The following is a 26,343-nucleotide window of genomic DNA, read 5'->3' as shown; positions in this document are numbered from 1 at the left end:
TTGCACACCTCACCTAGTGGGACCTTCAGAGCTAAAAGAAAGATGATGACCTAAGGAAGCAGGGGCTGTCACCATGGCTACGAGGGACACCTTCATCTGTGTGGGTTAAGTACAGAGGTAGACACATAAAAAACACCTATTGGCAATATTTGCTGCACAATAATGTAGGGTTTGTCCCCAAAAGAGTCAGTAATTGCCATACTGGCAGTAAGTTGAGTACTTTTTATTACAGTGTTTATTAAAATGCCACTTACATTTAAAGAAATAATCACTAAGGACATTAGCTTCTGTGCAACAAAAATTTCTTAAGCTACCAGCTCTGCAAACACAATTCTGGCACCTGAAAAATCAAGCTGGGCTCTTTCACTGGCTTACACCATGACTCGCAATAACCGTGGCAGGTTCAGAAAGCAGCTGGCCATTTTTTGATCTTTCCCCGGTAAGAACAGGAATATTTCTGTTCTCTTCGGTGAAGCACCAGCTTCACCAGCACTTCTGATATCACATGTGGTCCCATCCCAGGGAGCTGCATGAATGTTTATGCTTTCATGAGTCATCTCAGTCACCACAGTGGTCAAAAGTTATGGGAGGGGCTTCTTTCTGGGGTGACCAAGATGGGATGTTCCTAAGAGGTATTTGATTTTCAAAGGGGGAATAGGTAAAATTTTCTGAAGATTAGGTCCCGTAACCTATCTCTTACTGTCCATCCAAAACTACATAATATGTAGTCACCCTTGAAGGTATTAGTTTAAGAAGGTAGTAGAGGACAGCATCAGAGATATTGTCTACATCAGTAAAACTAAAATTGGAAGCATAAGGACACTTCAAGTGTATAACTGTACTGCAAAGAACAGGGTTTGTTTCGCCAATCAAATGCAAGAAGTGAAAAAGTCTAAAAAGTCTTCTCGCACCTGCAATAAATGTCATGTAAAGGCATCATTGTGGAGCAATGCTAACTATAGCAACGCGGTTTTGAGGAGAAAAATCTGTTTCCCTACATTTGACCGCATCTACTTCATTCATTTTATCCATTAGCCCCGTGAAAGCCTCCATTTCAGAGCATCTGATGTGAGCTTGGGAAAGCTGTACAGGTGGTGCTGCCTCAGCAGGAAACCCACTGCTTGCTGAGGGACCGTCAATTATTTGCAGGGAAACTAAAACAGAAGAATAAATATTACATGCTGATGGATATTTGTCAGAAAAGATAGGAGTACTTTCAGCAGGGCTTGTCAGACACAATACGTTCAGCACATCTACATTTTCTATGGCAAAGGGAATAGAGCGCTCCAACTGCTCCCCTGGCAAGCCTAAAGTTTTGTCTCGTAAATTTCAATTATATATGACATAATGGTGGAATGGAAATGGATTGCACCTATAGAGATAAATCCAGGGAAAAACCTCGCACTTTCAAGGAAAGAAAGAACGAAAAAGGTTCTGACGTGCTGCAGATCTTCCATTTGTTGTGATATTTATCCTCTCCAACTCAACACTTTGTAAAGCAATTTGTTTCTTTTTTTCATTTCCCTCCACCTCCATTGAAAGCGATGAACATTTTTGTGAAGCTCTCAGAGAGTGCTAGGTTGCAAACATAACAAAAAGCTTGCCAATGCCTGGGAGTCCAAACTGGCAATGTTTTCTGTGGTGTCAGCATTTCAGTATTATTGTAGTGTTACCATATCATGGCATAGAAAGTAACGTGGAAGCTGTTGTGCCAGAAGATTAATGTTTGACTGAAAGCACACACCAAGTATCCATAGGTATGTTTGGGTTCTTTGCCAAAACATCATTTTAATATGAACCATTCAATGGATCTTCCACTCAGTCATGAGAAACTCTATTTTTTAATTTAAACCAATAAGACACAAAGCACTGGCAGGTTTCCTGCATCTGATACTGATGAGGAATAAAGAGGAAATTGTTTGATAAATTGCAGTACCTTGGGATGAGTTGACAGCCCTGGAAAGGAGACAGTCTCAGGTCTGGAGCCTGGACGCGGTTCTGCTTTTTTTTTTTTTCTGCATACTGAACTTGTCACTTTTGTAAAATGTGCAGAATTCCTCAACAAATTTATCTACCTGTGTCAATGATGAAGAAAAGACTCGTAAGCGAAGACAGAGGAAAGAACAGACTGAGAGAGAGAAAATTTTGCTCAGGAATGGGCAAAATGTTCTGCCTCCTTTTTTGGACTCAGTGAAAATGATATCTGAATGATCAATACAGGAAATTAGAGAAGTGTTGTTGCGTACTCTATCATTGGACATTAAACTTTTGAAGCTATATCAAGCTTGACAAGTCAGTGGAAATACAATCTGAAGTTTAAAAAAAATGGAAGAATACACGTGCTTCAGACTAAATTCAGATCCAGATGACTGTCTCACCATACAAATATACTAGGTGTGATGAATAGGAATTTATTTCTACGACTGTTACTAAGTAGAGCCTTGTCCTTCAGATAATCCAGTGTAAATTCAGCCGGCTGCACTTTGACAAACACCAGCTCTTGGGTGAAGGTAGAAGTAACATTTGGTCATTTTTCAGACCCCTTTGATCTTTTGCATCCTCTGAAATTTATTATACTGCACGGTTTGCTAACAACTACTACACTGCTCTCAGCGGCAGCCCAGGACCAAGCATTAAAAAAGGGGGACCGAGAATCTGGACCCAAAGATTTAAACTGCAGAAACAGCTGCTGAGAGCAAATTCATTGGAAATGGAGATGAGTGTTTGCAGGAAACAAGCTCTGATTTTGTCTTAGAGGAAAAAATCATTCAGGCCTGGTTAACAGGAGCATGTTGAATGAGATCTCAAAACAAAAGACTTGAATATAAGTGCTATGCACTAATGCGCCGTATGTAAAGAGCTACAACAAAGATGGCAGCAGAAATTTGGCTTTTGAAAACTTCTGCCTGCTCCCCGTGTTTTTTGTCTGTTTCTCCCCAGAGTGACCATTAGTTGTTCTCAATCGCTGCTTCAGTCTCCCAGCAGGAACACAAGGAACCAAAGCCCTTCTCACCCTTAAGATGGAACCAAGCCAGCATAGAAAATGAACTGTAATATGATGTGGAGACAGCAAGGTGATATAGTCAATGATCTCCAAAGTCTTTGTTATCTATGCCATTTGTTAGGTTGTTTGCATATTGTTGAATCTTCAAAATAGAGTGAGTTGAATTAAAGGCTACCTCGCATACTTCAACTCCCTGAATAGAAAGGATTCTTCTTACAGCAAGGTTTCTTATGAGTACAAAATCTGCTTTCCACAAATATTTTTCATTCTCACTTAAAATTTTGCTGCTTCTGCAAACATTTCTGCAACCAAACTTATTTGCTAGGATGTACGTGAAAAGCAGACAAAAAGGGAGTGCAAACACATTAAACGTGAATCCACTTAGAATTTAATAATAAAAAATTGGACCGCAATTTTGTGCAGCATTTGCCTGGCAATGGCTGTTAGAGCATCAGAATCAAATCCAGAAAGTTACACACAGCTGACAGCAATGTGTCTAACACCTGATCATTCAAGATAAACACCGGAAAAAGTAAAGTGAGGACCATAAAGGAACAGATTTTAAAAGCATTATGAGACCTAATGCTGCAATTAGGTGCATGGACTTAGGTTTTAAGAGGAACTTTGCACATGTCTATCTGAACGGGTTGAGATGAATCCCACCTGCCCTAGGCACAAGCCAGTTCCAGTATGGAAAGCCATATAACTGCAATAGCAGCTCTGCCAGGCACTTAGTTTGAACACACTAAGATATTAATTTGGTCATCCAGTTTCCAGACCTAAAATGATTTGCATACCACCATCAAACACTCCATTGCCAACAGAAAATATACTTCTCTAGAACTTCCAATCCCTAAAAGCCAAATGGAAATCTGAAACTGGTCTTCTTACAGCCTAGGTAAATACTGCACACTGAGCTGCCATGACCGTATTTTGAAAAGCCTAACTCCTGCTCATTTTTTTGAAGAAATTCATGTCTAGCTCTAGAGCTGTGAATCCTAAACAGAAATAGGAGCCTCCTTCCAGTGTAAGACTTTGATCTCTTCATTGTGTTAAACTAACAGTAAATGCTTGACATAACAATAGAGGGCTCAATGTTCTCCAAAAAACATATAATTTTTAAATGGGCAACTCTTTCAAAATTTTTTCATCAAATATCAGCCCACTGAGCCCACACATGCAACAGCTTCAATTGATTCAGCCTGCTGTATCTCTCAGTTGGCTTCTGCAGAGTTAGATTGAAATGTGACAGCTGACACTGGAAGGAAGAATACGTTACCCTACTAAACCCAGGGGTGATAGAGCTCCAAAAGCAGTTAGCAAATCTTCCTTATAGCCTCATTCATCTTCAGGTTTTGTCTCCAAAATCAGAAAGCTTGGAGCAGTTCCTGACGTGCCGCAGCAGCAGCCGTCTTAGAAACAGGCTACGCTCAAACCGAAAACCCCCAGAGCCCATCCCTGAACCAGCGTGGTGCTGCCAAAAAGAGGAATAAGTCACTGGGCCCTCCAGAAGGGGAAAACACATTTCAAACCCCCTAGAAAACCACAAGTCAGAGAGGGAAGTGGCTGCTGGCCTACATGAAAAGTCATTTGCACCTGGCAGAGGCGGAAGACCTAAAGAGTCATTAAAGCCTGATGTATGGAAGTGGTTTTTGTCTTGCAAATAGGAGCAAGGCTTGGAATTCCAGTCTTCTTTGCCATAAAACAATGAATCACAGGCTCCTAGTGCGTGCATCTGCGCCGAGGTGCTGCTTAGCAGCAACGTCTGCACCAGCATATGCTCCTCTTCTCCTGGCTAGATTGCTAAAAGTGATAAAACTAATTTTAAGGCCTTTCCTCTTTTCCCCCCCTTCCACCATCCTCTCGTTGCTTTGCCCTCCTCTCTGGTGTAAGATGGCTAGTTTAAGAGAGAGAGGAAGAGACAAGGCTGCGCCTATTAGGCTTTGTACACTACTTTCTGACTTTGTAATTTCTCTTTTGACCATCTTATGGTCACTGTAACTCTTACAATAAGGAGAATTATTATGTACATGTTGAGCCTAAGTGAAGCCTTTGGTTTTTCTGAGAATTTCTTAGCACTTTTGGCGTTACAGAAACACAGTGGTACCCAGCAAAATCCTGGACACAAGCATTATGTCTTTTCAGTGGCTATTTTATCTCTCATTCTGGTTATCCATCATAATAACTTATTAGTTTACTTAACTGCATAGGGGGTCTGCATTTTGACAATAGGTGAAGGATTTTGAAAGTTTGGGTATCTATGGGTTACATTGCCTGTCTCTGATGTCCTGTGGCATTGAGTGCACAGGTTCTCAACAGGAACATTTATGATCTCAGTTGTGCTGTGCATGTCATCTATTATAAATAATGTCCCTGGTCCATGGTCAGCTCTATCTTTGAATAAGAGCAGCAGCCTCAGGGCTGCTCCTCATATAACTTAACTTCCTGTCTTAAGGTAGTTATGTGGGCCAGATGAACTCTTCAATGAAAACACTGACTTGCACATGTTCTAGCACACCTCTTTATTGCACTGTTTAAAGTCTTTATCAGCTAGATAAAGCAATATGGCATTGCATCTTCAAGTAGAAAAAAAAAGGAATAATTCTTGTTTGTTTTTTTTAAATGAAATTATTTTGAAACTGGTTAGAGATTTAGGATGATTGATTTATTTTACTAATAAATGGATAGCCAAAAAGTGCAAAATGAGGCACAGTATTGGATCTGTTGTGTAAAGCATGCCTATTTCCACTGGGAAATACAACCTCTGCAGCTTACTGGTAGAAACAGTTATTTCTTAATTTAAAATACTCTCTGGTTGGGAAGTTCATACCAACTTCTTATGGCCAGAAACAATACACAAGCTTTGAGGATGTGAAGGGAAGAACAGTATATCCACTTGAAACTACAGAGATAATCCAGATGCACATAGCAGAACTTGGAATGAATCCAGCATGCAGGGGCTAACACCCCTACCCTCGGATATTATGCCATGGGATCTTTTCACAGGAGTAAATTGCAGATTGCAAAACAGTTACCTTAACTAGTTCCTGATGTGCTGTATCACACCACATTCAAATCTCCATCTGTGGTGTCTGGAACTACTGTTCATAAAATAAAGGTTTCAGTGCAGAAATAAATATGATGTAGCTCTGTGATAGTGCCACAGATTGATTTTCACCACGTGATAAGCCCAGCCATTTAATTTGAAAGGTGCTTCAAGCTTGTGTAAATCCCACATAATGCCTAATCTGGAGGTCGAGGAGAGCATGCGGACACCACTTTCAATATTATCAAGTTGCACTCTAAATATATTTCTCAACACATTGTTCTTTTCCTGTCTTGTCACACCGGGTTGCTATTCATTGTTACAGAGCATCCATGTACCACCCCAGACATGACTGCATTTTCAAAGAATGAAATGCTTTTAATACAGTAGTATATATAGTATAAAGGCTTGGATAACCACATGGTATGTCTGTATCATACCACACAGCATTATTGACCCATGAAGCAGAGACGCAAGTTTGCATGCAAACCTCTCGCCTCTGGGCTTCTCTTTTGGTGGGGTCACAGCTCACTAAGTCCTTCCCCTCATTGTTGGCTGTTTGACTAAGCTGGAGAAGAGCAGCAGCAATGTTCCCACAAAGCTATCTAGTGGTAAACTCATCATGAGCTGCTCTTAACTAATACTAAGCCACCAGAGTCACTAGAGGGGAAAAAAAATCAAGTTGACTTGTAGCAGTCACAACCTAGGTAGGCTGAAGCACTGGGCAGCCTGAGAAACGGCCCACTGACTTAGCCCAGAGCAGGAAACAGTTTAAGGAGTAGTAAAGAAGCGCTTTACTTTTAAGGTGGGAAAAAACAGAGCCTAGGAGTGATGGGTTCAACCGAGCAGGGAGCATCATCCTGATAGGAAAAGAGGAAACCAGAGGAAAGAGAGAAAAAGTGTTTGACAAGAGTAAGCAAGGAAAAAAGATTTAGGGGGAGGAGAAAAAAAAACTGTAGGAAGAAAGACAATGTGAGAATCTCCTTGATTGAAACAATGATAAAAAATTCCTGTGTGACTCCTCTGATGTGTCTTGATGCTGTCTCTTTCTAGCAATATCTTCCTATTTATTCATTTGGATCTGATATGGTCACCCTGACAAAGCTCAGAGAAGTGAGTCTCTCCTACAACTGCAGAAGAGGTTAGAAGAAAATAATCTGATTGGCCACAATATTTGCACTTTTCTTTGGCCTGTTTACATTCTAGTTCTTCCAAGTTTCAAATAAATGGTAGACCAAGGAACAACCTAAATTTACAATATCAATACCTTTCATCGTGACATAATGCAAATGTAGATTTAGTTGAAATATGATTTTAAAAGAATCCTGACAATACTTGGCTAAAATTATCTCTGGTATATTTCCTCTGAATTAAAAGAGGTTGCAAAGGGAGGGAGTGAATTTGCCTCCTGGTGTTATTGGTGAAAAAAAAAGAGTTTTATGTCAAGATGTTTTTTATGAACTTGAATCCAGTTTCTAATCATCCAGATTGCCCTGTACAATAAACTCTTGATTATGACTGCTGGCGTTAACAGGAATAAGACAAGATGATGTGCAGCACAATTTTCTTCATTCAGCTTTTCATTCTCCCACTGCTCCTAAAAAGTCTCCGTATCTTTCTGTCGGTTTTGTTTAAAAGTCATGTAAAATTAGATATTATCAATCAAGTCACACATTCTCAAGTGCAAAAACATTATTTTGTTGATTGCCATGTAGCTTTGTGGGACGAATCGGGGCAGCTCCGCTCCTTGTTTGGGAAAGTTGGCGCTGCCGGGCTCGTGTAACTTTCTGCTGAACTGATAGCACAAGAGAAAATACCGACTTTCCTTTGGTCTAAAGCAGAGCTGTGGAGACCGATTGAAGACACTTATCTGCATTCTTTCCACTCTGTAGCTTCAGCCCTGTACACTTCTCTCCACTAACGCTAATTAAACTAAGGAGGAAAAAAATTAGATATTTGCTTTCAGAGAAAATTATTTGAAGAGAAAACTGCTTGCTGGAAAGACAATCAAGAAAAGGCTTTCATTTTGAAATCACAATCTGGTGTTTCCCTGGCTCTCTTCTCTGGGCTCAGGGTTAGGAAACCTTGTGGCCCCTGCTCTGACTGGTTTATCAGTGCCAAGGGTTTGTTGTAGGCACGAGAACTGAAACCTGGCAGTTGCTGTAGAAATCCTGGTATGAACAGTATGGCTAATGGGATGTCCCAGTATCCTGGATTTACTGCTTCAAATAAGAAAAATATGTGGGATTTCAGACTTTGGGGAGTTTTTCCTCTCTATTTCAAGAATCTCGCTAGTGTCTTTGCTCAATCAGCTAAATGACATTCTTCTCTGGCTGGCTGCGATGTTCATCCAAAGTTTTTATTTAGTCCTGTACAAAAATCTTCCATTTCTGTAATACCAGAGACATTTATGTGGCTGATATTTTAAATGGATGTGTGGAAAACCTTCTTCTCTTCCAAATAATTAAAGCACCATGATTCTCCACTGTAGCAAAACAGGCTAAAGGCAGAGGCATGGTTTACGCAGTGCAAGCCACAGGCAACAGGATCAGATGGGAAAAAAAAAACAAACCAGGGATGAGGGATGAGACCCACAGGATTTGCAGCAGTTTGTGGTAGCTAAAGGGATGCCTACACCCCTGTGAGGTATTGGTACGAGCACATCTCTGTCGACAATGCAGCTCTTGTGAGGGAATCTGCTTTAGGAGAAATCAGTAAGCTGACCAGTGCATGTGGGTCTTCCAAGCTAACTGGTCTGATTTTTGAAAAAAAGGGAAGCAAGGAACCTCACAGAGATTAGTCTTCCAACACAACTGTACTGGTGTACTAGACTTGGAAGGAGGTACCTGTCCACTGTCCAGCCTCCGTTAACTCTCCCCACGATGCAGATCTACTGGTGTCACAAAGTGCTAAGGGCAATTTAGGGGACCCTTAAGTTATATCACGTGTGCTAGGAGCTAAAGACAGGTATGACCTACCTGGCCCTCCAACTGAGTCAGGTTTGCAACATTTTGCAAGGTCAGAGCTGGGTCCAAGCTGAGGAGCAACCAACCATGTCGGTTCCCCATGGCCTCAGGCTGCTGGAATGGGGTGAGGAGATCCAGCCACTACCCCTGAATTTGTGTGACCCTAAAACAGACCAGGTCCAAGTCAGTTCTCAACCTAATTCTTCTACTTCAATCTTAAGAAAGGTATAAGCAGCTTGCATAAGGAGATTTGGGTTTTTTTTGGTGAAAAATATTTTTATGCCACATACGGAATAACCAATCTTCCCCAAGACAAAAGTGTCAGCTGCATAATGAAATAGCCTAGTTTCTAGCGATTTCTATCACACAACAGAGCCTGGAGATGTTTAAAGCAGTGTAAATGCCTCTCTACATTTCCAGAGTTTCTGACCTTATGTCTGCTCTTTTGCAAAGGAGGCAGAGATTTGATCCCCAGCTGTAGAGGATTGCAGACAGTTATTGCAACACTCCTTTTCAGTAAGTGACTTCAGGCACATGGCATTTTATCTTCAGAGCTAGCTGCTCATGCCTGATACACAATTCGCTGCACACACAGTCCTCTGACAACCCTGCAGAAGCAGAAGCAGGCACTGAAACACACGGCTGTTTTGCAAGGAGGCTTCTTTGCTTCACTTACTGCCTTGCCCGAGTCTTCTTTTTCAGAGCTGTAGATAGCACTCATCACTATCTTGCCCACGGATGCTGATCAACAGTGAGGGAGACTGAGAAGGAAAATAAAAGTACCCACCAACCTGCAGCTTCAGGCACTGCTCAGTTCCCCAAACCAGAGGTGGGTGCAACGACTACCACGTTGGGTCCAACAGCCTCTCCGGGTATACTCTACACCAGCTTTTGTCAGTGTTTTCTCTGCCCTGCTCCCTTAGTAAATGGCCTTTGCTAAATCTCTTTTTACTGCCTGCCACATTTTTCATGGCAAGTTGCCACTTTTTAAAGATCTTATACCAACCTCACAGAATAGAACTAACAGTCACTGATTTCACACACTTTGGCACAGAAATAAATACTTTATGCATGCAGATAGTCCCAATGAGACTCAGCAGAAGGGATTGTCGTCAACTGCAGTCATCACATCACCTGAATAATAATTATTGCTCCTTGTTTGGCATTGCCCCACAAGCCAAAGAGACACAGCAGTGCTTACCTCTTCTACACAAACCAACAGAAATAGTCATAAAGAAGAGCACATGCTGTGTCTTGTTACAACTGAAAAGCTCCAGAAGTTTGAGAGTGTGTTTTATCCACCACAGGAATAATGCTACCAAGAGTCTCTGCTTAAATGGTACTTCACTGCACCGTATCCCAGTGCAGAGCGAGAACTTTGGTGTGTGTATAACATGTATGTTTAACCAAGTATACATACACATAAACACGTGTATACACATAAACACATGTATACAGACATGTATGTGTTGGTTTGCGTGCATGTGTATATATGTACATATATACCTACTTAATTTATATACACATATATACATATATAATACATACATACACAAATGCATGTATGTATTTATATACATACATATATATATGTAGGTATGTATTTTTTTACATATGCATGGTAGTTTTACAGGGAATTCGGTTAACCTCCTTAAGGATTTTATTTGTTTAAGTGAGAAGTATGATAATATATTTAGCAAAAGATATGGTATACTTTTAAGAGTATAAGAGAAACATTGTTCCAGATCCAGAAATGAAGATTTGCAACTGAAGAAAAGCAAGAAGACACAGAGCTAACTTCAAAGCCAGACTAATCACATGCACACTACTGTATGTTACTTTGCATTCTTCCCCATGGTCCTCAAAATGTTATTAATGCATAGGAATTCCTCAGGAAGAGAAAAATGGCTATAGAGCTACTCCTGGCATTTCCAGAATGTCACCATGAAGTGGCTGAGTGACACTATTTAACCACAGAGGCAAAAGCAGAAACACTCAAAAGCGCACTTTCGAGCTGCTGCTATTGACCTTCTACAGACCACGGAGGTCTCAGTAATCATTGTTGACATGACAACCTCCAGGAGAAGCAATAGATTTCACTGGTGAAGCCGCAGGGCTGTTCTTTGGAATAAGAAACTGGCAATGACAGCCATAAACCATAGAACATAAAGGAGAGTGGGGTAATAGTATTACAGTCTTCACACTGAGGGTGGCAGTTGTGTGAAACATCTAACAGTCTAAACACACGTGGCATTACAAAAATGCACCCCAAGTCTCCTCCTACCCTACCTACTTCTCCTCTAAGGGCACAGGTCCTGCTGCTCACTTAGATAGTAGAGCAGGAAAAGATACACATACGGTCCAGGAGTGACAATGGTGTACAAAGACACATGACATTTAAAGAAAAAAATTGGAGTTGGGATAATGTTTGCGCTGAGCTGCCTTGGTCTCCCCTCTCACCATCCCAGAGAAGGAGATAAGTCCTAAGGACACCAGTCTCACAGAGAACACCAGTCCCACAGACCTCCTCTCCAGATGAGGTCAGAAGGGCTGGACCTTGGGGTTGGTTAAGGAAAGAAAACATCTCTTCAGCAGCTTGGGTGGTGTTATCTCAGACAGGACCATTTAAAGTACAAGAACTTCACTCTTCTGAGACACTCAATGTCACTTTGCAACACTACTGAGAGGACACGACTCACTCCACGCAGGCTGCAGCACAGCATTGTGCTTTATATATTTTCTTCTGCGTAATTTCAAATGCCTAATATGAATTTATTGATTTTCTGAAAGTTGTTTTATTAACATCGTCTTTATCCCTGTTATCTCAACGTTTTAAGCTGCTCTGTTCAGAGGAGGGCCCTGCACCTCTTCCCAGTTTCACAGTGAGCACAGACACAAAGTCCTGCCAGCACTGCAAGTGCAGCTTTTTCTTCTGAAAGGTAAATTATTTGACCCCTCTGAAGACAGAAGCAGCTGGACAGTCATATTTAGAGCCAGGTAGACCAGACTTCTGCAGAGGTGTGTTTCTGTGGTACCGTGAGTGTGGCAATGCCTTTCCCTGTGCATCTGCTACCACGGGGGCTTTGCATGGGAGAAAAACGCTGCAGCCAAAAGGACAGTTGTCTGCTGTATGCTCTCTTCTTCCCTCCCTTCACACCTCTGTGATCTCATTGCTCTGGAAATCACAAGACCTCACTAGTATTTAAAACGAGTGACAGTATATTCGACTGTTTTAAAGATTTGGCCCGACAGAAGAAGACACATCTGAGTCTTTCTTCTTGAAATTGAGAGGGAAAAAATTTGGCACAGCAAAGGTTAATATGTCATGGGGAGAGAAACCCGTTGTCAGCCTTTTTAATGCTTCCAGGTGGATCACCGTTTGACATACCGCAGAAGATGCCCTTGTTTATTGACATTTACTTTTTCTTTACAGGAATAGTCACACTCTCCAGTCACTGGTTTTCTTGTGGCTTTCACGCTGAGCCTGTAAGAACAGGATGTTCAAGAGCTGTCCCATATGGTGGCATGCTGTCTATTGTTCAGATGATTGGCTTCAAGCACTGGCTGGCTTTCACTTTTTCCTTTGAGTTGGTTGTGGCTGAAACTTGCATCAATTGTTGGGATGGGGTGGAGAAACTGGGTCCCAGCGAAGGGTGAATCCGCAAAGGGGCTTCTTTTCATTACATGAATTTAACACATCTGCTGGAGTTAGATTTCTTTGTGTATTAAGGGCATTATGGTTCAAATTAGAGGGATATTTTAAGATCATAAGAATAGAATTCCCTTCTAATGCGGTGCTGTATATTTTTGGTTTCATTATAATTCTTATTTATTTTAACACATTTGTGATTTGTCCAGAGCTTAGGTTAATATGCCTGTTTATGTGTTTATTTTGGATGGTTGTTATATGTAGATTTACCAGCAGACTTGATTATGCTAGTTTTCTTGTATCCTGGACTATTAAGGACATTCACATATACAACTGAATGGTGAGACAAAAGCTGTCTGCATTAAATGAAACAGAATGAGAAAAACCTGAGGAGATCAGGTTGACTGCATTTGCTCCTGTAAATAATTGTTTGCTTTCTTTCTCTTCCTGTAAGACGTATTCCATATTTTTTTCCTTGCTTCTTTCCAAATACAAAGAGAAGTAGCAGTGTCGTAACAGGAATCCATACGGAAAAACTATTCTCTATTCTGAGTAAGAGAATAAAGCACCCAGAGTGCAACAAATTGTATAATGCTAAGCCCTGATAGTAATGGTTATAAATTACCTTCTGACCCCAGCTGGTGACCAATATCTGTCTTAAAGTGTAAAGATCGATGGTCCCTGCAATTTTATCCCGGTCATTGTAAATCTGTTTTTCAGGACTCTCAGTGGATATTCACTGTCTTGTCTAGGTCATCTGGCCCTGTAAACTAGTTTTAGCTTACAGTTTTTCTGTTTTGTACAGTGTGAAAAAAAAAAACCACGGCCAAGATGGCAACTTCTGTGACAGGGAAATTTTAATCTATAAAATTCTTCCTTACATACACCACACTTGGCAGAATTTGAGGAGTATGGAGGGTTATCTGCATTAGAAGGTCCAATGTGTTTGGTATCCTTGAATTTAATACCAAGCACGTACTACTTAAAAATCTAGCTCTTTCATTTAAAAAAAAAAAATCATTAAAAATGGTTAAAAAACCCACTCCCACAGTTGATAAATACACTAAAATACCAGTTTGTTGTAACAACTAAACAAAGGCAGCGTTTTCTTTCCCATTTTTATTGCCCATTTCCACTTGCACGTGACTGATCTCTGGAAACTCACTGAATCAAACGCTGATGGGTCGTAGACCTGAAGACCTTGGAAGATTTGGTTCGAGGAGACTTTGCACCCACAATTGTAACACCTAAGCATGTGAAAATAGAAAAGGTTTCACCAGGATTTGCTGGAACCCACAAGCAGAGGAGCATTCACAGATGGGAATAATATTTTGCCACTTTCTAAGCAAGATCACATTGTCTTCCCTAATCACGTAGTGGGTTTTCTAGCCTAATTTATTCTTTTCAGGAAGGATTTTGTGGAATGCATGGGGGTGATGGCATCCTTGTGCCACAGAGCTCCGGCTGCCGTGCACTGGCAGAGTCCCCGGAGGCATCGCGCGCAGGTTTGGGGAGCCTTGTGTGAACAGGACTATTAAGTACACGCTCTATTTGAGCAGGCGTGCACACTGGATCTCTTTTCTCTCAACTCATTATTAATGGTGTGTGTGTGTTGGGATGGGGGGACTGCCTGAAATTACAAATGAGCTAATTTCCTTTTGCAACTGTACATCAAGAACTGAGAAGTTTGTAACACTTCTTTCTTCCCAGGCAGACTCCACACCCCAAGGAGCATTTTTAAGGGTTTTCCCCCCCACCCCACACACACGCACACACACGCTCTTTTTGTATCTCTCTTAATTCAAAATTTCAAAGGACCACTGTGGAGGGAAATACTTGCTAAAATAAAACGTGATGCCTGGAAGAGAAAGAATTATCCAAATCTAATTATTAGACACTGCGAGCATTTTGAGAGTCAGAGATCCTACTGAGATGGCAGAATGCCTCATAAGTAATGCAGCAGGCAGGTTTTATTTCATTTCTAGGAGACTATTCATCTGCGGATACAAAGAATCTTTGATAAGTATGCGCATGAAGAAAAACCACTATCGTTTCAGTGACACTCTCTATTACTAGTTAGCAAGTACGAGTGACACACCACACTGCACAACATATGAAGTGTGCCTGGCTTGTAACTGGTACAATCATGGAATAAATAACATGCTGATTATTGGCATGTCGGCAAGTACATGGAAGAAGAGTACGATAGGAAACAGTTTTAACCCGAAATTATTCACAGGGGTTTTCCACAGTTCTTGAGGACAAGAGAAGCAACACTGTGAACAGTAAACTTACAGGCAAGAGCCCGCTGTAACTACATCGGTAGTCTCAGATAAGGCCTTTTGAGACTAGTCCTGCAAAGTCATTGCTGAAATTTTTTAATGGTGACAACTGGGCTATGACTCACACTCAGCAAAGGCCCAAAGACCTTAGTATGAATGAACCACTTTAACATTTTAAGGCAGTTCTTTTTAGCCTTTACATAATTTTAAATTGAGACTTGCTCTGTTAATTGGTTAATAGGAAGACAGCATATACACTTTCTCATACATGGAAATACGTAAAGGTTTGATTGAGCGTGCTGCAATTTCTTTGATTTGGAAAACTTTCAGATTAATACTAGTAAAATTTTACTTGTTCAATATGTGCCATTTGAACTTCATTATTGTAAGCAAGGTGACTTCCATTTATTCTGATCCAATACTTTACCTGGCTCCACCTTCCTCCTGTAATATTCCTTCATTACAGGTATAGCACTGTCAAGAGGGTCTTGCCAGTGGTCTGATATCTGCTCTCATTGTTGTTTTGTGTTTTCATGGTGTGTTACATCACCTGTTTTTGATTTTTAGAGGACAGTTGCATGGTCTGTTCCCACACCCACCACTCCTGGAAGCCAGAGCAGTAGGCTAACCATGCCCTGCAACAAGACACACTGATTCCTGGTGCTGCTGTAGAAAGGAAAGACTTAATGGCTGATGTGGTCTCTTGAGGAAACAAGGCAGACACAGTCAAATTCTAGATAATATATATAGAATCATAGAATCACAGAATCATAGAATGGTTTGGGTTGGAAGGGACCTTAAAGATCATCTAGTTCCAACCCCCCTGCCATGGGCAGGGACACCTTTCCACTAGACTAGGTTGCTCAAAGCCTCATCCATATAGTACCGAGTTAAACAAGTTTCATGGGAATAGAGGAGTGGGGGAAAGGACTCCCTTCTCCCTCCTCACTGCCCTCACTCCAAAGGGATGAAGTTCGAGCTCACTCCTTCAGGGATGCTGGAAAATGCAGCTGAGGAAAGAGCTTACAGCGTATTAGGCGCTGGGATAGCCAGCTGCTAGACAGAAATCCATAGGACACCAGTCCACTTTGGCTCACAGAGCTGCTCATCCTGAATCCAGCTGCTGCCTTCAAGATCTTTGGGGCATCAGATTCCCAAAGCACACTTTTCTGGTGAGAAATTTTGGGTTACTGAGGGAGCTCTGGAAGGATGCTTGGATTAGTGATAGAGATGTCTAACAATGTACTTCTAGTTCACACTAATGCTGATAAATTGCAATACTCAACACAATTTCATGGTAGCACTGTGAGTTAAAGTGCTCTCAATAACATAAAAATTACAAAAGTGCACCTTCACAAAACGTACTATTCATAATTTTTCAGTCAATTAGTATGCAAAATGTAAAGGAGAGCAGATTGTTTTCTATATCAACAGTTCAGTGAGAAGATTGTTTTAATTACAAGGCTCTCACGTCTTTTTATATTAGGTGTCTTGTTGAGGTTGAAAAGCCATTAGTGTCTCAATGTCTTGCAAAGCTTTCTCTACAATTGTATAACAGCTACTTAGCAGTTATATGAAGCGTACCACTTAAACAAAATTTAAGTCCACAATTACTCCGTTAATAAAATGTAAATTTAAAAATACATGCAACCATCATGAAGATGGAGCATTTAATTCTCACTTAGCTTCCCACAGAATGAAGGGTTAATTTGGTAAAAGAGATAAGACGACTGCCATAATTGCTCTTATCTGCCATTTCGTGGGTGAAAATAACTTCTAAGACTTTGAATTCTGAGGCCTAAATCAAGTGTTCATTTTACCTAGCTATAACTCCCCTGGAACATTAGAAGGAATAATTATCATAGATCTACCTGTGTATCTCAAGTTATGGTTAATGCATGGGAATGGTGTAGTTAATTTTACTGCTTTGAAAATATACCCCTGGAGAATAAAGGAAAGACTTTGGAGTTCTCAATAACAGTAAAAAGGGAAGAGCCTGATTTATTTACTTTCTCTTTTGTGATAACCTTGCTCTTTCTGGTCCTAATCCTCTGCAACGAGTATAGAAACACGAAAAAGTGAAGAAGAGGATTCCTGAGCACTATGGGGCTCAGTGGAAATACTGCTCTGGCATGTCTCAACCAGAAGACAGGAGAGACACCGTGGTTTCTTCTTACAAAACTGTTGTTTGATGACTATATTCTGCAATGAGCCTTTCTGTGACCATCGCTATTATGAACAGGAAGAAGAATAAGTGGGTCGATCCAGGAGAAGCAGCAGTGCCGGACAGCATTTAATACAAGTAAGGTCTTCTGATGCTGGAGCAGTCAGAGAAGTGGTTGCAGAAGGAAAACCAAGAGTAGATTTATAACAAGGAATATAGGTTACATCAACCAGAAAATGAAGGTCTAGTACTGCCAGGAGTAGCTGTTAGGAACCAGTGAGCAGTATGAAAAAAAGAGGTAGCCTTCACCAGTCCTGAACCCCACACTGACATTGGGGAGTATTCCTGAGTAGGCAGACCAGCACCACATTTCCAAACAAAGGGAGAAAGAACAGAAAAGGGAGTTTGAAAAGTTAAGCCTCAGGGAACAAGATCACTCTTGTAACCCAGAATTAGAGGAGCTTAAGGGACTTTCACACCCAAAACCCACCAAACACCAAGGGTAGTTGGCCAAAGGCAAGAGTACAAACTCTTCTAAAGCTGCCTGAATACCTTAGCCATACGTGTCTGTTAACTCCCTCCCTAGAGGCTGCTCAAAAATAAGTAATTTGAATATTTGTTGTTACCTTTGAACAACATATATATTGGAAAGTCAATTCTCCTTTTTGGGACAGAACCTGCTCCCATTATTCCTTTTCTAATATCAGTCTCTCTTGAATCAATGAATCTACCTCTCTTGCAACGTGTACAGTCCATATCAGAAAAACGTTTAGGAACATGTAGGTACCTAACTTCTATCATGCACTTAAACAGGATTTAGGAACCTGAATCATAGTTGGTTCAGTCCTATATGCTGTGACTGGGAAATTCTGAAGGTGAGTGAGCTACTCACACATCCACGGGAGCTCCATTTTAACTCCAGTTCTGCCTTTACCATTGCCTGACCTTGCCTAAAAATATAAGCCCAGTTATCTACATCTCCTAAGGAGCTCACACCTCCAATTTTAGGAAGAATCCTTTTTTCAGCATTCCGCCAGTTGAAATTTTACAGTGAGGGGCATTTCCCATTATCTACCCCTGCTGATCAGTAAATTATTAAATTCTGTCTCCTAACAAACCACAGACAGAATACAAACCAAAACATGAATTTTCATGCAGATGGTTTCACTTGTCCACCCCATTTTTAAAGCTTACTATCCACTCAGGAGGAGTTTGCAGCTAGAAAGGAAAGCTGCTGGTTTTTTGCAATGTCTTATAATTTTACCATTAAAGGCTACATCACAATAACTCTGTAAAAATGTATTTTATAAAAGTGCTAAACTCTATTATTTCCTGTGTCATCTGTATTATGGAACCTAACCCACAAAAAAATTAGCTATTGCTATTTATTATGCACCACCATAGCCTATATTCCATATCAGGGTAAAGTCAGTGGGAAGAAAAGGAGTGACTGAACACTGTACGTGGAAAAAATAGGAACAGCGAAAACAAAAAGTTTACTGCAGTAGCTGGTCTGCAGTAACTTACAAATTACTAACAACTTATGTAAGTTTTACATGCCTATTCCATCTGCTATTCATTAAAAAAACACGTTGCCATGGTAACTGCCACATGCCATGGTATTTATGCTGCTTCTGATGTACAAAGCATAGTTTGTGTAGGAGTGTGTGTATGTATATGATGTGGCAGCTGTCGTCTCTGCCATTTTGTTGCTGCTCTAGAAAAAAATAAAGCAAGTAGTGGCTATGAATACTCATTTGAGTAACGATACTCGCGCCGGTTTGACTAAGGGCCCACACAAAGCTCCACATGGTTATCATCTGACCAACCCACACACGGGGTGTTCTCGCGAGGGGGCAGAGCCGGGTGGGCTACCTTTAAAAATAACACCGCTATCTGTCACAGAATTAACAGGCTGGAAGGCAAAAAGATATCCGTATTTTTAGTGACATACAGAAGACAAAGGCTTTCAGAATGACCCTCTTCAACTTTCTTTTAAAAATATAAATGGGAAACAGCACGAATGGCTATGTCCTTTAGAGGGATGCTAATTTTCTGCGCAATGGAAGGGGAGGCAACTCAAAGCACTTCCTAATAATCCTCTTTCTTTCCATCATCTAAAAAAGAGTACTTGCTGAAGAGGGACAAGGAGAACAAAACAGACACAAAATTTTGTCCAGTACTCAATTCATCCCGAACTTCTTTTGAGTCTTAATGGTATTGTGACATTTTTATTGTTTGCCATCTATTTAACTTTGACATTTCACAAGAAAAATATCACTGAAAGGCTACTTGCATACCATTTTAACTTCATTTAACATAAATTGATGTCTACTACAAACTTCAGAGAAGTGGTCTTATGAGATGATTCTCTTGCTACCTGCCTGAAGAGAGGCTTAGTTTCACATTTGTATTCTTACCTGCCAGACAACTCTGTGTAGTTTTCCAGCTTAAGCCAACTTCCTTCATTTTTACTGAACTTGCTTTTCACAACTAGCAAATAGATATTTCAAGGTTCGTGAATATGATCTGACCTCAGTGGTGACTGGTGGTAAAAAAAAAACACACCTAAAAACCCCCCTGAACTCTTGTTGATTCTGTTTTATTGTGCAATGCAAAAAAAAAAAAAATAAAGGAGAGAGGTAAAAGAAACTGGCTGCTGTACTTTCACCTACAATAACAAATAGTTCAGTAGCCAAGGGGACACTGTTACTTTGTGGAATATGTGGGGCACTCAACACGGCTTCACCAAAGAGAAGTCATGCTCAACCAACTTGATAGCCTTTTATGAGGATGTAACCCGGTGGATAGATGATGGTAAAGCTGTGGATGTGGTCTATCTCGATTTCAGTAAAGCGTTTGACACGGTCTCCCACAGCATCCTCGCAGCTAAACTGAGCAAGTGTGGTCTGGATGATCGGGTAGTGAGGTGGATTGTGAACTGGCTGAAGGAAAGAAGCCAGAGAGTGGTGGTCAATGGGACAGAGTCCAGTTGGAGGCCTGTGTCTAGCGGAGTCCCTCAAGGGTCGGTACTGGGACCAGTACTATTCAATATATTCATTAATGGCTTGGATGAGGGAATAGAGTGCACTGTCAGCAAGTTCGCTGATGACACAAAACTGGGAGGAGTGGCTGATGTGCCGGAAGGCTGCGCAGCCATTCAGAGAGACCTGGACAGGCTGGAGAGTTGGGCGGGGAGAAATTTAATGAAATATAACAAGGGCAAGTGTAGAGTCCTGCATCTGGGCAAGAACAACCCCATGTACCAGTACAAGTTGGGGACAGACCTGTTGGAGAACGGCGTAGGGGAAAGGGACCTGGGGGTCCTAGTGGACAGCAGGATGGTCATGAGCCAGCAGTGTGCCCTTGTGGCCAAGAAGGCCAATGGCATCCTGGGGTGGATTAGAAGGTGTGTGGTCAGCAGGTCGAGAGAGGTTCTCCTCCCCCTCTACTCTGCCCTGGTGAGACCGCATCTGGAATATTGTGTCCAGTTCTGGGCCCCTCAGTTCAAGAAGGACAGGAAACTGCTAGAGAGAGTCCAGCGCAGAGCCACGAAGATGATTAAGGGAGTGGAACATCTCCCTTATGAGGAGAGGCTGAGGGAGCTGAGTCTCTTTAGCTTAGAGAAGAGGAGACTGAGGGGTGGCCTCATTAATGTTTATAAATATAGAAAGGGCAAGTGTCATGAGGATGGAGCCAGGCTCTTCTCAGTGACATCCCTTGACAGGACAAGGGGCAATGGGTGCAAGCTGGAACATAGGAGGTTCCACTTAAATATGAGGAAAAACTTCTTTACGGTGAGGGTGACCGAACACTGGAACAGGCTGCCCAGAGAGGCTGTGGAGTCTCCTTCTCTGGAGACATTCAAAACCCGCCTGGACGCGTTCCTGTGTGATACGGTCTAGGCAATCGTGCTCCGGCAGGGGGATTGGACTAGATGATCTTTCGAGGTCCCTTCCAATCCCTAACATTCTGTGATTCTGTGATTCTGTGATACTTGCATAAAATCAGAAAGCTGAGAAACCATCTATTCTCAGTGTCATGGAATAACCTGTTTTCATGAAAACATACCTGCAAACTGATTAATAACATGAGATGGAAGGAAGGGGCAACACCGATTACACTGGAGATTAGAAAAGCAGCCTGGGTGTATTTATTAGCCTTCTTGCTCACTTCTTGACAATGACAAATCAACAAACTGTATTAGAGTCCAGTATCACAGGAAATGAACCGAAGCAGCCCGTGCAAATCCATTGCCTACACATCTTCAGCTGACTTTCAGGTGTCCCAGATTCATCCAGTTCAGAAGAGCTCTATAGATCAGAAATCATGATATACAGCTGTGCAAAGATTACAAGGATGCAAATAGATGGTTTTCTTCAGCGGAATGTATTTGCTCCTTACTGAAAATATCTCAAATGTGTATGCTGAGCAGAATAAAAAGCAAGAATCACTTATTCATGTGAAGGAGATATCAGGCCACAGTCTGCATGGCTTTGCACATTATGGAATCATTTATAGCCTTAATCATAAGTGCTTATAAAATGCTCTTCCTCATCAGAATCCTCTTTTCCTACTTGCATACAAGACTTCAGGCACTTGCACAGGTGTAAATGACGATACAACAGTCTGACAGTGCACTATCATAAAGCATCAGACCCTGAAGTCTTTCTCTTTCATATATGTTCCAAAAGGTACCTCTTTGCTCTCAAGAACAGAGGAATAAAAGAACAAAACCTAGGAACTGCCAAATAACATAGGAAGAAACGAAAAGGACTGTTAAAAAACCCTCTCTCCCTACATTAGTGATACTTGGTGGGAATTACAGCAGCCTCAGCTCCTCTCATCTTACATCTAATGCCTTTGACCCCAAAAGGCTGTTCTAGCAGTCAGGGAATTAGCAGAAAGTCAGCATGTCATACTCTGACCCTGAGACAACAGCCAGAGCAGGTTATCATAGGAGTCATTATAGTCTTAAAAATGGAATCCTCAATTGGCCGGTTAAGCCTGCTTCGAGCTGTCAGAATGATGCAAAGCAGCATCACCAGGTCAGAGAGACTGGCATTTTCAGGTTTTAGAGTAAAAGAGTGAATAGCAGTCCTGTGATAAAGAATTTTAGGATTTGTCAGGCACAGACCCAGTTCTGCGTGCTTTTGGATTTTTCCTAGAGAGCTGTTAGCGTTCGTAACTAAATCCATCACACAAAGAGAATCTCACAAAAAAAAAAAAACAACAACTCCAAAAAACAACAAAACAAAAAATCTGGGTCCTGAGCATTTTGCATTCCCAGTTAGAACTAGCCTTGCACACAGCTGTTAGGCAATCTTCTCCCAGGCCAAAACATACCACTTCATCCAACCCACATTTGCTTTTCAGCTCATGTCCAGTGTAAGGTATTTTAAGAACTGCAAAATCCAGGGCAGGAAGGTTTCATGCCAAACAAGATAACTATTTTATTTGTTAAACTAGATTAAACTCACAGCACTGTGTATGTCTAAATAATAAGAAAGGAGCTGGTAGAAATAACTGTGTAATTCCAGGAGGTCTATGACATTAACCACTGCTATTTGGCCCAGACTGCTCCACATACTTAAATGGTTATATTTTATCTACCACTGCATTCCTTCCCTCTGTATATCCAGCTGTAATTACCCTATTTTTCAGGATGGTACCTCAGGTAGTCATGACTGTTTTGCTACAGGGAGCTTGGGAAACATCATCAGCTTTAAAAGCTGTTACAGGTTTTTGCAGGTGTGTTTGAGACCAGCACAGCACAAATGAAGTTATCTAGTACAAGAGCTAGACAATATGGACCACATGCACAGAGGGGCAATTAGCACCAACAGGGGAATAATCTATGATAGCAGAAAAATAAACAGAGCTCTTTCACATTGAACCTGAAATCCCAATTACATTGCAGAACACAGATGTTAGTCCCATAAAATAAATACAATTGGCACCTTTGGGTTATGATTAAATCCTGCAGGCACTGAACAATACATATACCTTTTCCCTTTATAACACATTTTCCTTTTCGCTTGGAAGCAAACGTTCTTTTGCACCCAATTCCCATCATAGTTATTTATATAAAGAAAATGATATTTAGTATCATTCCTTCTCTAGCTTATAACATACGAGAACCTCCTCTTTCCCTCTCAAGAGAGGAATAGCAAAACTAAGATCAATGATTCTGACAATATAATCATCCAAGCCAGGATTTCCCAGGAGTGCAATTAGTCTTCCTTGTCTTATTGTCATTACCTGTATAGGTCTATACCTATATACCTATATGGTATAGACTTTATTCCCTTGCCCCTGGCTAACTCCAGACCATTTCAACAAAATATGCTTCAACACACTCTCTGGAACAAGACCAGTTCTTCAAGATGCCTCTGAAGATGTTAAGTGATACTCAAAACTCCTTCTTTGAGGGTATCTCCTTGAGGTATTCCACCTCCAGAAAGTGACCGTAGAAATAAAATAATAAAAATAATAAAAGCATTTTAGATTGTCATGCATGCATTTTAGGAAGGCAGGTGTTGGGATTACAGTGGTTTACAGACTTGTAATGGAATCACACTATGTAAAACACTGGGTGTCTGCTTTGCTGTGCATACAAAATGCAGCACAATATACCTCCTGTTGCAGAGTAATGAGGTCTAACCTTATGGGATAGTTCACATATGTATTTCTAAGAAGAAAAACAATAAATTGCTATGAATTCCGAGGATAAAGCAAAGCGTTTAGCATGTAACACTAACAAGAAATCAGAGCTTTTTTTATTCCTGTCAACCATACTGCACAAAGACCAAGGTAAACAAAAGGGTGCAGTACAGAAAATGGTTGTTTTCTTTTTCTTTTTTTTTTTTTAAATCTAATTAACATCAACCCTCCCTTCCACTTCTGGGACTGATTTTCACAGTGGGGATCCTATTTAGCCCTAATGCTCTAGTCTTTATAAAAATGATGAGCAGCACATCCCTTGGATTTAGTGGAAGTACGAGGATCTCTGAAATTCAGGCCTTTAATGCAATGTTTAGGCATCTAACCGCCCAAGAGAACTTCAATTCTCATTTCGAAAGCAAACTGTTTATCACTGCTGATACGAGACATTCATGTACCTAACAAGGGTGTTCGGGACAGGCGACATGGCAGGTTTCTGTGCTTTGTGATACTTTAATCTCTGGTGCTTAAAATCTGTCAACCAGCTCCGTGAATGAACAACGTTGCCCAAATTCTGCTTGTATAGCATGCAGAATTAGGAGGCTTGGACAGGGAGTCTGTACATCAACCACTGAGGGTCTAAAACACAGCCCTCAAAGAAGGTGTTTCATGAGCAGTGCTGTCTGCAAGTGAAGGTTCGGTCTCAGCGAAGGTGGTGCTCAGGGTTTGAAACTACTCACTTAGACATCTTCCTATGGGGACAGAAGTAAAGCACGGAAAAGAACATTTTCCACTCTTTCTGCAATAGCTCTTGGGACCTCGCGCAACCAAGAATGTAATTCTTGGAGCTACCAGAACAGGAAGCAAAAGACAGCTTGACTCCAGTCAGGCAGCAAGATGTGCTCCTGGGAAAAGGGAGGTGGCAAATTCAGTTCCCTATCAATAACTACCTTAATGTAGTACGTATGAACCCTTCAAGAGCCAGGAGCTACCTTTCAATAGGAGGGAAAGGTGAGGACTCCCACACAGAGCACTGGACAGATGGTGCTGCCTCCTGGCTGGTGGGACCTGCAGGCACACAATTCCCTGGAGATCAGACCTCCTGGGAACTTCGGGGCTTTCTGAGCCACCCTAGGAGCAGCCAGACTTGAGCCGCAGGGGGATGTTTTGCCTGGCTTTTTGGATATGTATGCTGGATAAGGATGGACCTCACTTGTTGACCTCACTAAATCACAGAAGTGACACAAGGACTTTAGGCATGCAAGAAGCAATAGGTCTTCATGATAAAGGCAGGGGGCAAACAGATTTCCACTGCCACATGTACCTTATTGTAGGCTCAGTCCAACCAACCATCTTGGTCCAATCTCACTGTTGAGAGGGACCCATAGGGGGACTGGGGATCCACGTTGTCTTTCACACCCTGCCAGACTCCTGTTATAACATCCACTTTCTGCTTGTCTTCTCTGTGTGGCATTTTGCCTCTCTGTTGGTTTGAGATGAAATCCTGTCTTTGGTCCTTTGAAGCCAGATGGGACAGGGATGATGGTCACTGTTGTCAATGGGACACTGCTTTCCTTCTTCATTTAGGTCAGACAGCCAAAAGACAAGGAGATGCAGATTTTCTGTAAGCTGGTCAGAGGTAAGCACTGGAACCCTTTCCTCTAAAACCAGTTTAGCCAGAGATCTCGGTTAGGGGAACAGAGACATGGAGTTAAAATAAAGATATAACCCATATTCTCACAGATACTTTAAAACCTCTCAGTAAGAGACAGACCTGACCACTCCTACTCTCACTTTTGGGAAGCTTTTTAATGATCAGGCTACTGTGTAGAAGATTAGTACCATACCCTAATCAGTGCAGGATAATTAGGCAGCTCAGGTCAGGACTAGACAACACAGCTCATGAGAGGGCCTAGTGTTTAGATGCTTGGTCTCCTGATCCCCAAAGAAGGAGGTAACTTCTTTGCTGAGCTGACTTCTTGTTGAACAAAGAAACCACTAAGTAAGCCCAAAAAACATAGTTGTAGGTACCCATGGAGTTTTTGCCTGAAAAGTGGATTCTTAAGGTGTCTCAGTCTGAATTGGATTAGAATTTGTTTTTCTGAACAGTTGCCCTGCAATAAGTGCCTATGCTGTTAATCAGCTACTGGCTGTAACATACAACTGAGATGGAAGCTGTGACTAAGCAGTGGAAAATTAGGGCTTAAGACTAATTTTAAACTTAAAATTTATTAATGTTGTATTAAGATGCAAGGCTCTCAGTCATGAACCTGGGTCCCACAAGGCTAGGAACAATACGAATATGTAACTGACAAAAGCGTGCAGTCTTGTGCATCTTATTTCCTACTTTATGGTCAATAAAGGATTCAGGGCAAATTGGGAATTCACAAAATTAGGTCCATCCAAATATAAAGAATGCAGTAATTTGCATTTGCAGGATTTGACCTCTTGTTCTTTTCCATTAATTCACAATCTCTCCAGTCTCTTCCCTTGTCATTGCCTTGCTGGAGTCTTTAGGCTATTCCACGCTTAATTTTAGCCTTGTGTTTCACTGATGCTATTCAGGTTC

This window comes from Nyctibius grandis, chromosome Z, assembly GCF_013368605.1.
Source record: "Nyctibius grandis isolate bNycGra1 chromosome Z, bNycGra1.pri, whole genome shotgun sequence".
Classification (NCBI taxonomy): Eukaryota; Metazoa; Chordata; class Aves; order Nyctibiiformes; family Nyctibiidae; genus Nyctibius; species Nyctibius grandis.
Note: the sequence above shows the minus strand (reverse complement) of the source record.